Raw genomic sequence first — 13641 nt, 5'->3', positions numbered from 1 at the left:
CTCAGTTCCATATGAAGACCTGATAAAATGTTAGCCTGTAATTTTTGTCTTCAGTCTTATTCTTGTGTTTTTATAAATTTTATTTCAGTCAAGCATTTGCTAAAGACTTGATTGAGTGCGGCCTTAAGTATCAAAATACACAAAGTTGCTTGGTTAAGTTAAATAATATCAGGGATAGAAATACTTTTTTTCTAAGTGTGCCTTATGGCACCAGGCAAATATTTTAAATGTGCCTTTCAGAAATCAAGTGTGCCCACATGTTTTTAGAATAGATGACTGTGGCAACAATGATGATAATTTGAAATTTATTGTTAGTAAACAACAAATGAAGCTTAAGAAAACCATCTTAAACAGATTAGACATATCAGTGATAAGAGAAAACAGGTTACATTTATGTAACCTGTTTTCTGTTATCACTGATATGTAATCTGTCTTCTGTTATCACTGATATGTCTAATCTGTTTAAGATGATTTTCTTAAGCTTCATTTGTTCTGCTTTCCGAGCACCTTTAATAGCTAAGAATTGTGTGACAGGTTATCTTGTTCAATATATCTAACATACTCTATTTCCTCTTCAATAACCGAACTATCAGTACTCCCAACACACTTAATGGAAAAACAACCAGATTTCTTTACATCCTCCATCATAATTCCAGTGATTTCCTGGGCGGTAAAGTCAATAAATGTTTTTGCTTGTTTGGCATTTGCGTAAGTGTTTTGTTTTGGGGATTAAGTGTCTAAAGGTGAGGTATGTCCCTAAAGAATTAGGCATGCCACAAGGGCACTGAGAACATATTTTATCTGTGCCATTTCAATATTTACCGTGACATGGCACCCTAATATATGGAATATTTCGAACCCTGAATATACCTGCTCAGTAATTTTGAATTAGCACCAGTATATTCCAACAGAGGTAACCAACAGGGTCAAATGATATCTCCACCAGCTTGGTCTATATAATGAAACATCTGGTGCACCATAAGTAGCGAGATACAGACAATCTGGTCACCTAATAACACAAACAATACAACACAACACAACCTAGGCTAGACTAACACAAAGTCTCTGAATATATGAAATTTTGACAGAAAGAAATAATTCCTTATAAATTGAAAAGAAGCACCAGTGAGACATGAGATTCAGAATCTGAAATAGAGACTTACTACATTTTCAGCATGTGAAATAGTTTCCAAATTTTGCTAGCCAGTCGGGCTAGCTATGCCTAAAGTTACTAGCCCACAAAATAATTCACCAGCCTGAAATTTAAATGTAGAAACTAAGCAAAAGATTACAAAAATAGATGAGAATACGATATTGTCAGCATGACACGGGTTTCATCGTTAAGCTGCTAATATGAACATTTTTATCAGGCCATAATCTTGCATAATGTATTATAACGTAATAAGTCGGACAGAGTGATATATTTACAAAATGACCCCCATGAAAATTCACTAGCTAGTTGGGCCAGTGACTGTAGAGATTTACTGGCCTGACTGGATTTTTATTAGCCATGGGCCAGTGGCTATTTCGCACACTGCACTTTGGGAATTAGCATTGCAGAAAGTTAGTGCGAACAGGAAAACAATGTGTGAGACAGACAAAAGCTAGGCATGTTTATGCAGGTACAACTACAAATACTCTGGTTCCTAAGATAGAGGTTTTTTTCGGTCAGTGACAAAACAGGTGTCTTCAAGATATGAGTGAGTATGGTCTTAAGTAGCTTTTGTCAGTATTACAGCTATGTCCTAGATACCAGAAATGGGCTTAACACATTAAACCCAAATGGGGATTCAAACCCAGGTCATAGACATGACGAAGCTGACACTTTAACCACTTGCCATACCCCATATTTGACCAAAATCAAAGCAAGTATGGTACTGATACCTACATATAATTCAGAAATATATACGAAAAAGTAGGGCTGCAACGATTCGGTTCGATTCATCGAAAATCAATACTGACACCTTAGTTTTCGATAACCATTATCACTATTTCAATTCGATATTTGAACATCTATTCAAATTATTTCCACACAGCGACAATGTAATTTTGACTCCAACTCGAGCAGTTTCAAGCACTGAAATAAGGCAAAATGTGATTGGTTGAAGCTGGGCTAATAATCCAATGAGAATTGTTGTTAGTAGACATCGCCAAGTTGAAAGATTTCACGCTAAAAAAGCCGATTCTGAGAGTTAAATGAAATCTGATGTTTTTACTTGTATGAATAAATCGAAATGAAAATGATCGAATCGAGGGTCCAATATTGAAAATCGAATAGAATCGAGGTCTGGGTGAATCGTTGCAGCCCTATGAAATAGTGAGCGAGTGAGCATGGTTTTACAGCAGGGGACACCAGAAATGGGCTTCACACAATGTACCCATATGGGGAATCGAACCCAGGTCTTCAGAGTGACAAGCAGACACTTTGACCATTAGGCTACCCCCTCACACAAAAATAATTGCATTACCCGACTGATAGACAATAGAGGTTCCTCAAGGAGGATCTGTAGACATGCAATCTTTGTTGACACTCTGCAGGACTAAACACTTACACTAATGTTCTGTCAAGAAACTGAACAATTTAGGACAAGAGCCCTTCAGCATAAACATTTTGGGTCACACTGACAGAAATTGAGAAGAAGGTAAAACTGGAGATGCAGGGCCCTGATCTAGACTAACGCTATGTCTCTGAATACAATCGAGCACCCTTGTCTCCATATTCATTGGACCAAGAAAAAATATCAAGTTATCCGAACTTCGAGACATCCGACCAGTGAATATCATCACATATCACTATGAAAGAAAAAAGTAGATTTCATGTATATTTATTTATACATTTATTTATATTTATTCTTCTGCCTTAGCAATAATCATATGCCCCGATACATTAATGTTGTTATCCCTAACTGTCATTAACCATTTCAATACTGTGTTGTCTACATCATCAAACTTAGCTGTGCGCATACATTTTCTAACTGGGGAGAAGGATGAGCTCTCAAACGCTTCTTAATTTTATCAGAATTCTTTATCCATGTGGAAAGTGTGTTCTGTGGAACGCCAAACTCTTTAGAAACAATTCAACAATCACATGCTAGTCACGTGATTACACAAAACCCCCATTGGATTCTCAGTATGTTTTGATTCGAAACTATAATCCGTTATCAGTAGTGTTTAGCCATAACAGTGAGTACTTCCTAATTAATTCCTTCTTAATTAATCCTAATTAAATAACAAACAAGTGAGATGGGAGATTCAGAACCTGTGGAAATCTAGACTTGCTTAATTTAGGGCTTTAGCATTGCTTGATAGTAGGGAAAATAATGTGGTTCAGGGACTGTGAGACAGACTAGGCCCTAATCCACAATCCACAAGGACTGACTTTAGCCAGTGCCAAAGTATAGGACTTATGATCACCTTAGCGCGCTACAGTCGCTTTGTGAAACGGGCCCCAGGTGTATTTAAGCAGAAAAACCTCAACATGTTATTGATCCAGACGTTTTGCATAGCATCTTTCTCACATGTAACACATTGCGGAAACGTGATATCCTATTTATGGCCTATACAGTTTGTAGGTGATCACTGTCATAGTACCGGTACATATCTTCAAGGTTCTTGTTCTACAATTTGAACTCAGCTTTGTCATTGAGCATGTCAAGTGAGATTTCAATCTTATGATTTATACAAGGCTGATATTTTCTGAGTTATGCTGCAACCAAGTAGAAAAATTTTATCTTACCCAGTTTTACTATCTTACCCATCTGCCTACCCAGTTTTACTGTCTTTCCCAATTTTACTATCTTACCCAATTTTACTTTCCCAGTTTTACTATCTTACCCAGTTTTACTCTTTTCCAGTTTTATTATCTTTCCCAGTTTTACTATCTTACCCAGTTTTACTATCTTTCCTATCTTACCCAGTTTTACTATCTTACACAGTTTTACTCTTTCCGAGTTTTACTATCTTACCCAGTTTTACTATCTTTCCCAGTTTTACTATCTTACCCAGTTTTACTATTTCCCAGTTTTACTTTCCTATTTTACCCAGTTTTACTATTTCCCAGTTTTACTATCTTTCCTATCTTACCCAGTTTTACTATCTTACCCAGTTTTACTATTTTACCCAGTTTTACTGTCTTTCCCAGTTTTACTATCTTACCCAGTTTTACTCTTTTACAGTTTTACTATCTTACCCAGTTTTACTATCTTACCCAGTTTTCCCACCTATTCCGGGTGTTTGATTGTTGTTTAACACCGCACTCAGCAATATTCAAGTTATATGGCGGTGGTCTGTAAATATTCAAGTCTGGACCAGACAATCCAGTGATCAACAGCATGAGGATCGATCTACGCAATTGGGATACAATGAGATGTGTCAGCCAAGTCAGCAAGCCTGACCATCCCATCCCTTTAGTCACCTCATAAAATCATAAACCAATGCAAGTGGCAAGTGTTTCCTGTGATCGAAGAAAGAGAAACTAAGAGCACAACAAGAGACCAGTACCGTGCAATGTTGGGTGTGGAGACTTTGGGGATGGGTGACTGTGTTTGGCAGACTCCTGAGAGTTTCTAGGACTTCCGTCCTGCCCCACAACGAAGCACATGTGATACATGTGGTCTCACCTTAGGCAAGTGAGTTTATTCAAAATTGCCCCTGCTCACCCTGCAGGAAATGGGTACCCGGTGAGATAAGTCATGTGACTATTAACCTTCTAGCGCCTCACAAGGGGCTGGGGTTATCCGAGGCAATAATAATCAGCACTGCTGCACATCGCATGTGGAAAGTAGACACTATACAAATCCATCATTATTATTTTTTAACAGATTAAGATGAAAAATGCAGCAGAGAGGGTTCTGGTGATCCTGGCACAGTCAGGCTCGTAAGGCTCATCATCAGCTCAGGGCCCTTGCCCCCTCTGCACGCAGCCACGACAACGAATGGGACTTCTCCCAAGAAAATCTGCCAAGTGGAACCCACCAAGACTTTACGGAGAATATGAAGGCTCCCCAACACTGCAGCCTTCTGCATTACCCAGTGTGAAAGGCTGTGCACCCAAAACTGCAGCTCTTCTGCATTATCCCAATGTGAAAGAGAGATCAGGAGGTACCAAACCAAGGGCACCTGAACAATGCACCTGGCGATAACTTTCTTAGGGATGCAAGCGAATTTCAAAGGCGATCTGCATATTCAACATGCTTTATTGAAGGCATTACTTGATGTAGCTTTTTTCTTTCAAGCAAAATCACCTTTGACCTTTTTATAAAAAACTATGATTGCTCATTCAGTTCTTGTGATGTCAAACAACATGGGTACCATGTGTGAAGCCCTATTTCATGGTGATCCCCACATGGGTACCATGTGTGATATTGCTGGAATATTGTAAAATTGTTAGCAGGGGTAAAACCCAACTACCCAATAATGTCAAAGATGTTTTTTGAAGAAATAACTTTGCGTTTTGGGAATCATGACGATGATTACAATTTTAGCAAAAATAAGCTCGATTTTAATAGGACCATTTGTGACTCTCAGCCAAATGAAAATCGCCAACAGTATATTAAGATGCAGAATGCAAAAATATTCAGGACACTTTCAGTCAATAACTGAAGCAGCTGTCTATATATCAAAATATTTTTTTGATACAGTTATTGACTCTCCACATACCAACCTACATGAATGCGCCTGATGTCCCACTGAGTGTAAATATTATTCGCTGATTCAATTAATGCAAGAATCCAGCAAAGATGCTGAGTCGGCAGAACACCTGATACACCCAGTGTTTGCCATGACACAGAAAACCTGCGTATTTGATGCACAAATTATCTCAAATACGCAGTGAATTTAGAAGCTTGTGCCATTATTGACGCAATGCTACTGGGCCCTTAGTTCAGTTTGAGTACATATTGTAATTTGGTGTTGTTTAAAACTACTTAGTTTAATGTTTGCCAGTTAACTGCTCAGTGCTGGTTAAATACCTGACCTGCCTTACCTTGGATTTTTTGCCATTATTAAACACAGTTGATGTCTTGATGAAAGTTCCAAACTGAAGTTGACTCCCAAAAACATGTCCCTCCCATGACACCAGGGAGTCATGACTGACTGACTGACTGACTGAGTTTGGTTTTACGCCGCTTTTAGCAATATTCCAGCAACATCACGGCCGGGGACACCAGAAATGGGCTTCACACATCAGGGAGTCATGATGACTCCTAAATGTTTATGCCTAGGCCAGACAGACAGACAGACAGACAGAATGAAAAAAAGACATCTTATTCAGTAATAGGCCTATGGCCCAAAATACATTCATAAGTATGATAAGAAGTTACATGCGTTTTACATAAAAACATCAGAATCTCTTATTTTCCCAACATTATATGAAAATAGGCATAAATTATTTATAACATTTATGTTTGTTGAAGTCATTATGTTTATAAAATTGTGTTGTGAAATAGGATGTTTCAAATATTTACCCCCGAAACTTATTCCTTATATCTAGGTAGGCTTTACAATAAAGTAAAACATGTATTTCATCTTCAATTAAATTACGATTATTTTTGTAGCAAAAAGGACAGAATCTTGAATAATAAGGGACATTGTTATATCTACCGGTCTCAGAACTAAGTTTAAATTTACCGCATCTAAATTTTGTTAAATAATTTTTAAATATGGGGCAATATCTAAACTGAGATAAGTTTCAACATTCAGGAGGGACTTGAAAAGTATATAATTAGAACACTTGGTTGTATTATGTAGGGATGAGTACCCATCTTGTGAAAGATTATCAGACAACCTTTGCTTAAAAACAGAAATGAAACCATCAATATCTCCAATATCCTGTGAAATCCAAAAAAAGCCAAAGCCATATTTACAAAATGACCCCATGAAAACTTGTTTGAGTGGCATTTTAGAAGTTGAGACGTACAATATGGAACAAGTTTTTATGGATAACAACTTCTTTATTTGGTGAGTGCGACGTTTCGATACAGATTCTTGTACCGTTGTCACTCTTGCTTGACAACGGTACAAGAATCTGTATCGAAACGTCGCACTCACCAAATAAAGAAGTTGTTATCCATAAAAACTTGTTCCAGACCCCATGAAAATTCACTGGCCAGTCGGGCCAGTGACGTTGGAGATTTACTGGATACTTACTAGCGGGTCAGTGGCTATTTCGCACACTGACCACTGACCACAAAGCCAAACCCAAACAGTGGCAAACACTGTACACCAAATGTGGTAACAGGACTCTGATAATAGTAGAGGGGAATTTAGGTTTGAGCATCCTTCTAGTTCAATCAATCTTTATTCATACTGAAGGCCACAGGCCCATAGTATACAAGAACATAGTACACAATATCATAGAAAAGAATAAAAATAGTCAAATCACAATATGTCATATCGCATCAAAATGTATCACATCATATGACATCGCATTACACATACTTTGTCGTATCACATCATCTCATAACACCCCATATTACATCATGTCATATCACACCATGTATCATATCATATCATATCATATCGCACCATCATACCATATCGTAACAAATAACAATATGAGTACATACATTCTATGAATTATTATGTTTATTTCTTAGAGACAATGCTTGATAGATAAAGGTTGACAACTTACGGATAAGAACATTGTCATCAGTACTCATTAACAAAGAAAATTTCACCCTATCGAGATATACAGAATAATATCTTGGGACATTTTTTAGTTCTAGTTCTACTCCCTAAAACATAATGAAGCTGGGGCTTGGGGTCAAGGTTGATGTTTTTTAAACAATGGGGAATTATAAGGACATTCCCCTACTTAAAACACATCCCTGCATTTACACTGTGACAAAATGTTGGAAAATATTTTTAAAATATACCAGAACACTTAGACTAATGCTTAGTCTCTGAATATATCATTTTTATAGCAACAAATAATTCCTTTTAAATTGAAAATGAGCCCCACCGAGATGGGAGATTCTGAACCTGAGAAAATCTAGACTTGCTTCATCATGTTCATTTAGGGCTTAATGCTGCAGCTGGGCAAAAGGGAAAACAGTGCGGTTACTGGGGCTGTGAGACTGACAACTGAACATTTTGCATTCTCAATAATTAGAATTCCTCAAATTTAATGATGCAGGTCAAATCACACTGGTGATATGTTTTTAAGAAATTATTCATTATTCATTAGTCAAAATATTTATAAGAAACAGTTCAATCTGTTCCAAATGTGAATTAATTATGATGTTGGTTCAAGAATGATTATGATTGATTGTCTATAACCACTCTCCAGTTATGAAAAATAATGAAATGCATCAAAAATACAAAGCCATCATAAACAATTCTTATATGTTTGTGTTTTTGTTCAATGCTGGATTTAGCAATATTTCAGCAGCATGAACATCTCTCAAATGACAATACTTAGGGAAATTACCCAAGATCAGTGGTCCGCGACCAGTAAATAAATAGCAATCTCTCAAATGACAATTTCTATCAGTATAAATGTAGCCTCCAGGTAAAAAATATTTTTCAACAGTAAAGTGACAGTGGTAACATATGGCAGATTCGTTTATCATAAACAGCTGATAAAACGAGATAAACAACACAACAGTGTGAATTCATATTAATTACTCGTTCCCAGTCTAATTGCTGTTACATATCATATGCCAAGGTTTCTATTCACACTCCAGTACATAAATTTACACAATAGCTTACATGCATCATCCTTTTCCATCTACATAAACAATAGTCAATGAACAAAAATCTATGCATTGCTCTGAATGGAAAATGAATATCATGAATATAGAAAGTAATAATGCAAAATACCATTTAAAAAAGTCTTTACCTTATCATTGTTCAATTTAAAACAATGTGTATCTACAATATGGGTTATATGACTGCAGACGTTAAGTTAAAACGAAATGCAACATTAAATTAAAAAAGCCTATTGCGTTTCCGGAATGGGAGCCTGTGTCTATTGACGTATTGCCCAATACTCTGCTGCTGAACAAATTGTGGGTTAATAACACAAATGAAAATTATTACCTTCATTTCGAGAAGACACTCGCAAAAATGCAGAAATTTCAGGTTATATAACCAAGTTCAACATCGTATATTGTCAGCTGTTGTACACGTGAAACCCGATCTCATGTGTACAGCGGTACAGTTGCAGATTCAAGGGTATTCTCAAGCCGGATATTTACTATTACCAAGAACAGTTCAGACGACATATTTACTTGTGACAGGGGACAGCTTTCTGAAACAAATTAAACAAACCTTTGCTTGTCTCAAACCATGCTTCGTTTATCATCCAAGCATGTTCAAATATTTGTCGTTCCTAAATCCAGTTTGAAGGGTTGCGTGTATTATTGACAGGTAACACGGTTTTGGTGTCGTCTAAGGGAGTTAACTCCATACGGACCAGAATTTTGAGTTAGCTCCCTTATACCTCGGGCCCCACCTGTTTCCAATTTGAGGACAAACAAGGTGAATTCATTTCGTACGCAAAACTGTTAGATTATGCTGTTGTTGAACCAACAAGACATGGGTTATCTGCACTAGAGAAGAATTGTTTCAGTATGTTTATGAGTTTGTGTGGCTGTCTGAGAAAGTAAAAGATGATTAAGATACTTTATAAACTTAGCATTTAACACATTCGTCCTAGAAAAGAAATGAAATTGTTGAGAAAATGAGAAAAAGAAAATAATGAAAAAATGGGGTTTTTTAACTCAAGAAAGATGCAATACTATTACAGCAATTGTCACTCAGGTGTTCGTTATCTGAGGCAGTGTGTTTAACAATGCGTTACTGTAAATGTCGATCGTCACTCTAAATGTCGATCGTCACTGAACCGTGAACAGACACGGGTTTGTAAGCAAGCAGCGCAGTTCTCCGTCCACCGAAACATTGTGCACAACAAGCCGTGACGTAGCACACAAGAGTACATGAGGCTTGCTGTATGACATATATGATACAAGTACACACTTTTGTGACATGATTTATACATAAGGGACGGATGCAGCTTTTGAGAAGGGGGGGGTGGGGCTATTGCGGGTGCACACTCTTTAGAAGAGGGGTGGGGAGGGGGTTGCACACTTCGTTTTCACGAGAGTTTCAATGGACATTAAATATACAATCAATTTAGGACTGCCTGAAATGTCATTGAGGCGTCCATAAAAGTACCGAGTCCCGTGGAATGATTCGAACCACTGTCAGTGTGCGAAATAGTTTCCAAATTTTGCTAGGCAGTCGGGCTATCTATGCCTCAAAGTTATTAGTCCACAAAATAATTCACTTGCCCGAAATTTGAATGTTGAAATTAAGCAACAGATGACAAAAATAGATGAGAATGTGATATTATCGGCATGACACGGGTTTCATCATTAAGCTGCTAATATGATGGACATTTTTATCAGGCCATAATCTTGCATGATTTAAAAATATATTCTAACTTAACAAGTCGGAGAGAGTATTATATTTACAAAATGACCCCATGAAAATTCATTGGCCAGTCGGGCCAGTGACGTTGGAGATTTACTGGATACTTCCTAGCGGGTCAGTGGCTATTTCGCACACTGACCACTGACCTTCTGATCCGAAGTAGGGGCCTTGCCCACGTGACCAAAGATTTTTAGCCAGTCAAGTGATGATGCCATCTTTGGGACGACGCGCCATGTCCTGCTACATTATGGAAAGGTGAGGTGAGGTGAAATTGGGTTTAACGTCATGCTTGAGAATATTGCGTGCATGCGTGTGTATGTGTATGTGCGGCTGCTTGTACTAGCCCAGACTTAAGCTGGTTTTATAGTGTTAGCCCACTGAGATACCATGCCGCAGTGAAGTATGAATACCCCACTCAGACACATTTTACTGACTCCGAGCCGGCCAGGCCTTGTTGTACCCATTAATGCCGAGCGCCAGGCAGGGACCAACAAGTACCATATTTTAACGTCTTTTAGTATGACGCGGTCGGGGATCAAACCCGCGACCTTCTCCGGGCGGACACTCTAACCACTACACCACGGAGGCGGTCCATTATGGAAAGGAAAATACATATATAACAGAATGCACGTGAAAGTTGTGACAATCATATGCGGTGTCAACGACATATGAAAGTCACACGTTTGCCGACTGTACGGAAGTAGGAAAAAGCCACGATTGAAAGCTGTCATAAGTTATCTTTAAGCTATTGAGTTATTATTATAGGATATTTATATAGCGCACATATCCACGCAACTAGTACATGCTCAAGGCGCTTGTATTTATTATCATAGGATATTAATATAGCGCACATATCCACGCAACTAGTACATGCTCAAGGCGCTGGTATTTGTTTCCTCGATCATTGGATGTCAAACTCGACGGCACATCATATTATCAATCTCAACTCCCTGGGGATCATACAACTCTTGCAGCCACCAGGCGCACCGAGTTATTGCGTCTTTCCCATTCTTGCGAGCAACCTATTCATAGCTTGGTGGACTGGGATCCATGTTCACAGTACTTTGTCCAAGTTTACTGCACGTTGCTGTACCCGCAACTAGGTGTTTGCGCGTATTCATGTGGCCACCATCTGGTCATATACCAACGGATTCTTGGGGGTTTTTTATAGTCTGTTTGCAGTGAAAACGTACCGATGAATTTCACTTTAAACAAAAAAAGTACATAAAATATAGTGAAATGAAGATTGCGAATCCCCATAAGTTTACCTTGACAATTGAACATTTAAATCTCAGAATTTTATTCATCTTAGGATAAAAGTCGTTTAACTAACGATCATAGATTGAAATCGATATTATTCATTTGTATTACAGGGGGGTAAACGCAGTAGTTGGAACAGTGAAACAAAGTACGTGCGGTACGTGATATGAGCGTTAACTTAGACCAACCGTACCCTACTTGTTCTTGGTGTTTCATTTAATGTGCACACACCCTTGTAATACAAACCAATAATAGCGATTTGAAATGATGATCGTTTGTTAAACAACTTTTATCCTAAGTTGAATAAAATTCTGAGATTTAAATGTTCAATGGGCAAGGTAAACGTATGGGGATTCGCAATCTTATTTTCATTTTATTCGATTTACTTTTTTTGTTTCAAGTGAAATTCTTCGGTACGTTTTCACTACAAACAGACTATAAGTGCACAGGGTTGTGTACTGTACACTAGGGGTTGTGACAACACTGAAAGAGTCTGCACACAAAGTTGACTCCCAGGTTTTCACACCCGGTCACAGGTGGGCTCGAGTTCCAGTCTTCAGTTGCACTTACGTCATTTCATACCCGTGAAGATCCGGGTTAGAATTGGACTTCATGCTCTTGATCACTGTGTTGTCTGGTCCAGACTCTATTATTTACAGCCCACCGCCATAGAGCTGAAATATTGCGGAATGCGGCGTAAAACTACACTCACGGTTAAGGAAGAAATGTTTAAATCTATAGTGTGAGGTGAGGTGAAATTGGGTTTAACGTCGTACTTGAGAATATTTCGCTCATATGACGACGTGCATGCCTGTGTATGTGTATGTGCGGCTGTTTGTACTAGCCCAGACTGAAGCTGGTTTTATAGTGCTAGCCCACTGAGATACCATGCCGCAGTGAAGCATGAATACCCCACTCAGACACATTATACTGACTCCGAGCCGACCAGTCCTTGTTGTACCCATTAATGCCGAGCGCCAGGCAGGGACCAACAAGTACCATATTTTAACTTCCTCTCTCCCTGGCGGACGCTCTAACCACTACACCACGGAGGCAGTCTAAATCTATAGCGTAAACACATTGATATGGAAACTCTGGTCCGTGCAGTGATAACTCGTCAGTATGGAATGCTGGAAGGGACATCGTCGCGTCGTCGCCCTTACAAAGACAAGCCCAAAGAATCAAAATTACCCAAACCCTGACAATGCGACAATGCCTCTTGTGGTATTCCATGGTTTAGTAATCAGCAACGAACAAACAACGTCAACCGATCTCCGCTATCGCGATGACGTCAGGTAATCGTTCTATGTCGGAAAATGGGGATCAGATTACCGAACGGGATCCGAGATCGATGTGTTTTGTATCGACTTATTGGAAAACCTGTAAACGCAATTAGCTGTATAGGTTACGCTTGGTGATCGATATCTGTGGTGGGGGTCGGGGTGGGAGGTCTGGTGGGGGGTGGCTTGATGGACGAGTGTGCTTGTTTAACAATGAATGTGCGTTCATTCAATCCATTCGCCAGGAAACCTATTGCCGCTTATTCAGTCAATGTCAATGCTGTTTTGAGATCGAAGACAGTTGCAATATATATTTACGCATTCAATTGTTTGTAAAAAACTAGTTGTAGAACTGATCAACCCTGAACTGGACTTCACACAAAGTACCCATGTGGGGAAACGAACCCAGGTCTCCTGCGTGACGAGCGAACGCTTTAGCCACCAAACTACCCCCACCGCCCCTAAACTTATGAATACAGTTGAGAGGGATAAAGTCGTTATTCAAATCTAACTTGCAAACTTATGTTTTGTATTATTGCAAATTGACATCGACTTCTGCATTGTTGATATTGAAACAACGCATATTCATCAAACATTGACGTCGGTACTAGATTATCATTGCCACTCTCAGTCGGCTGCTCTCGACAGTTTCCGTGTATGTTATGTT

At 38.7% G+C, this 13641-nt stretch overlaps 1 protein-coding gene across 2 annotated transcripts in view; it reads right to left on the bottom strand.

Moving 5' to 3' along the window:
- LOC124263004 (natural resistance-associated macrophage protein 2-like) overlaps positions 1 to 9399 on the bottom strand; it is a 29518-nt gene extending 20119 nt beyond the window's left edge. Inside the window, exon 1 of one of the 2 annotated variants that reach the window (XM_046697618.1) lies at positions 9271 to 9399. The gene's annotated coding sequence lies outside the window, so the exon portion shown is untranslated. Of the gene's footprint in view, positions 1 to 9039; positions 9146 to 9270 lie in introns of those variants that run through there. The other variant, XM_046697619.1, reaches the window with a different exon arrangement.
- Between the last annotated feature and the right edge of the window lie 4242 nt (positions 9400 to 13641).

The sequence above is a fragment of the Haliotis rubra genome, unplaced genomic scaffold (assembly GCF_003918875.1).
Source record: "Haliotis rubra isolate DU_JTF1 unplaced genomic scaffold, ASM391887v1 Scf864, whole genome shotgun sequence".
In the NCBI taxonomy this organism is placed as follows: domain Eukaryota; kingdom Metazoa; phylum Mollusca; class Gastropoda; order Lepetellida; family Haliotidae; genus Haliotis; species Haliotis rubra.
Note: the sequence above shows the minus strand (reverse complement) of the source record. Positions and strands in the feature narration are given on the sequence as shown.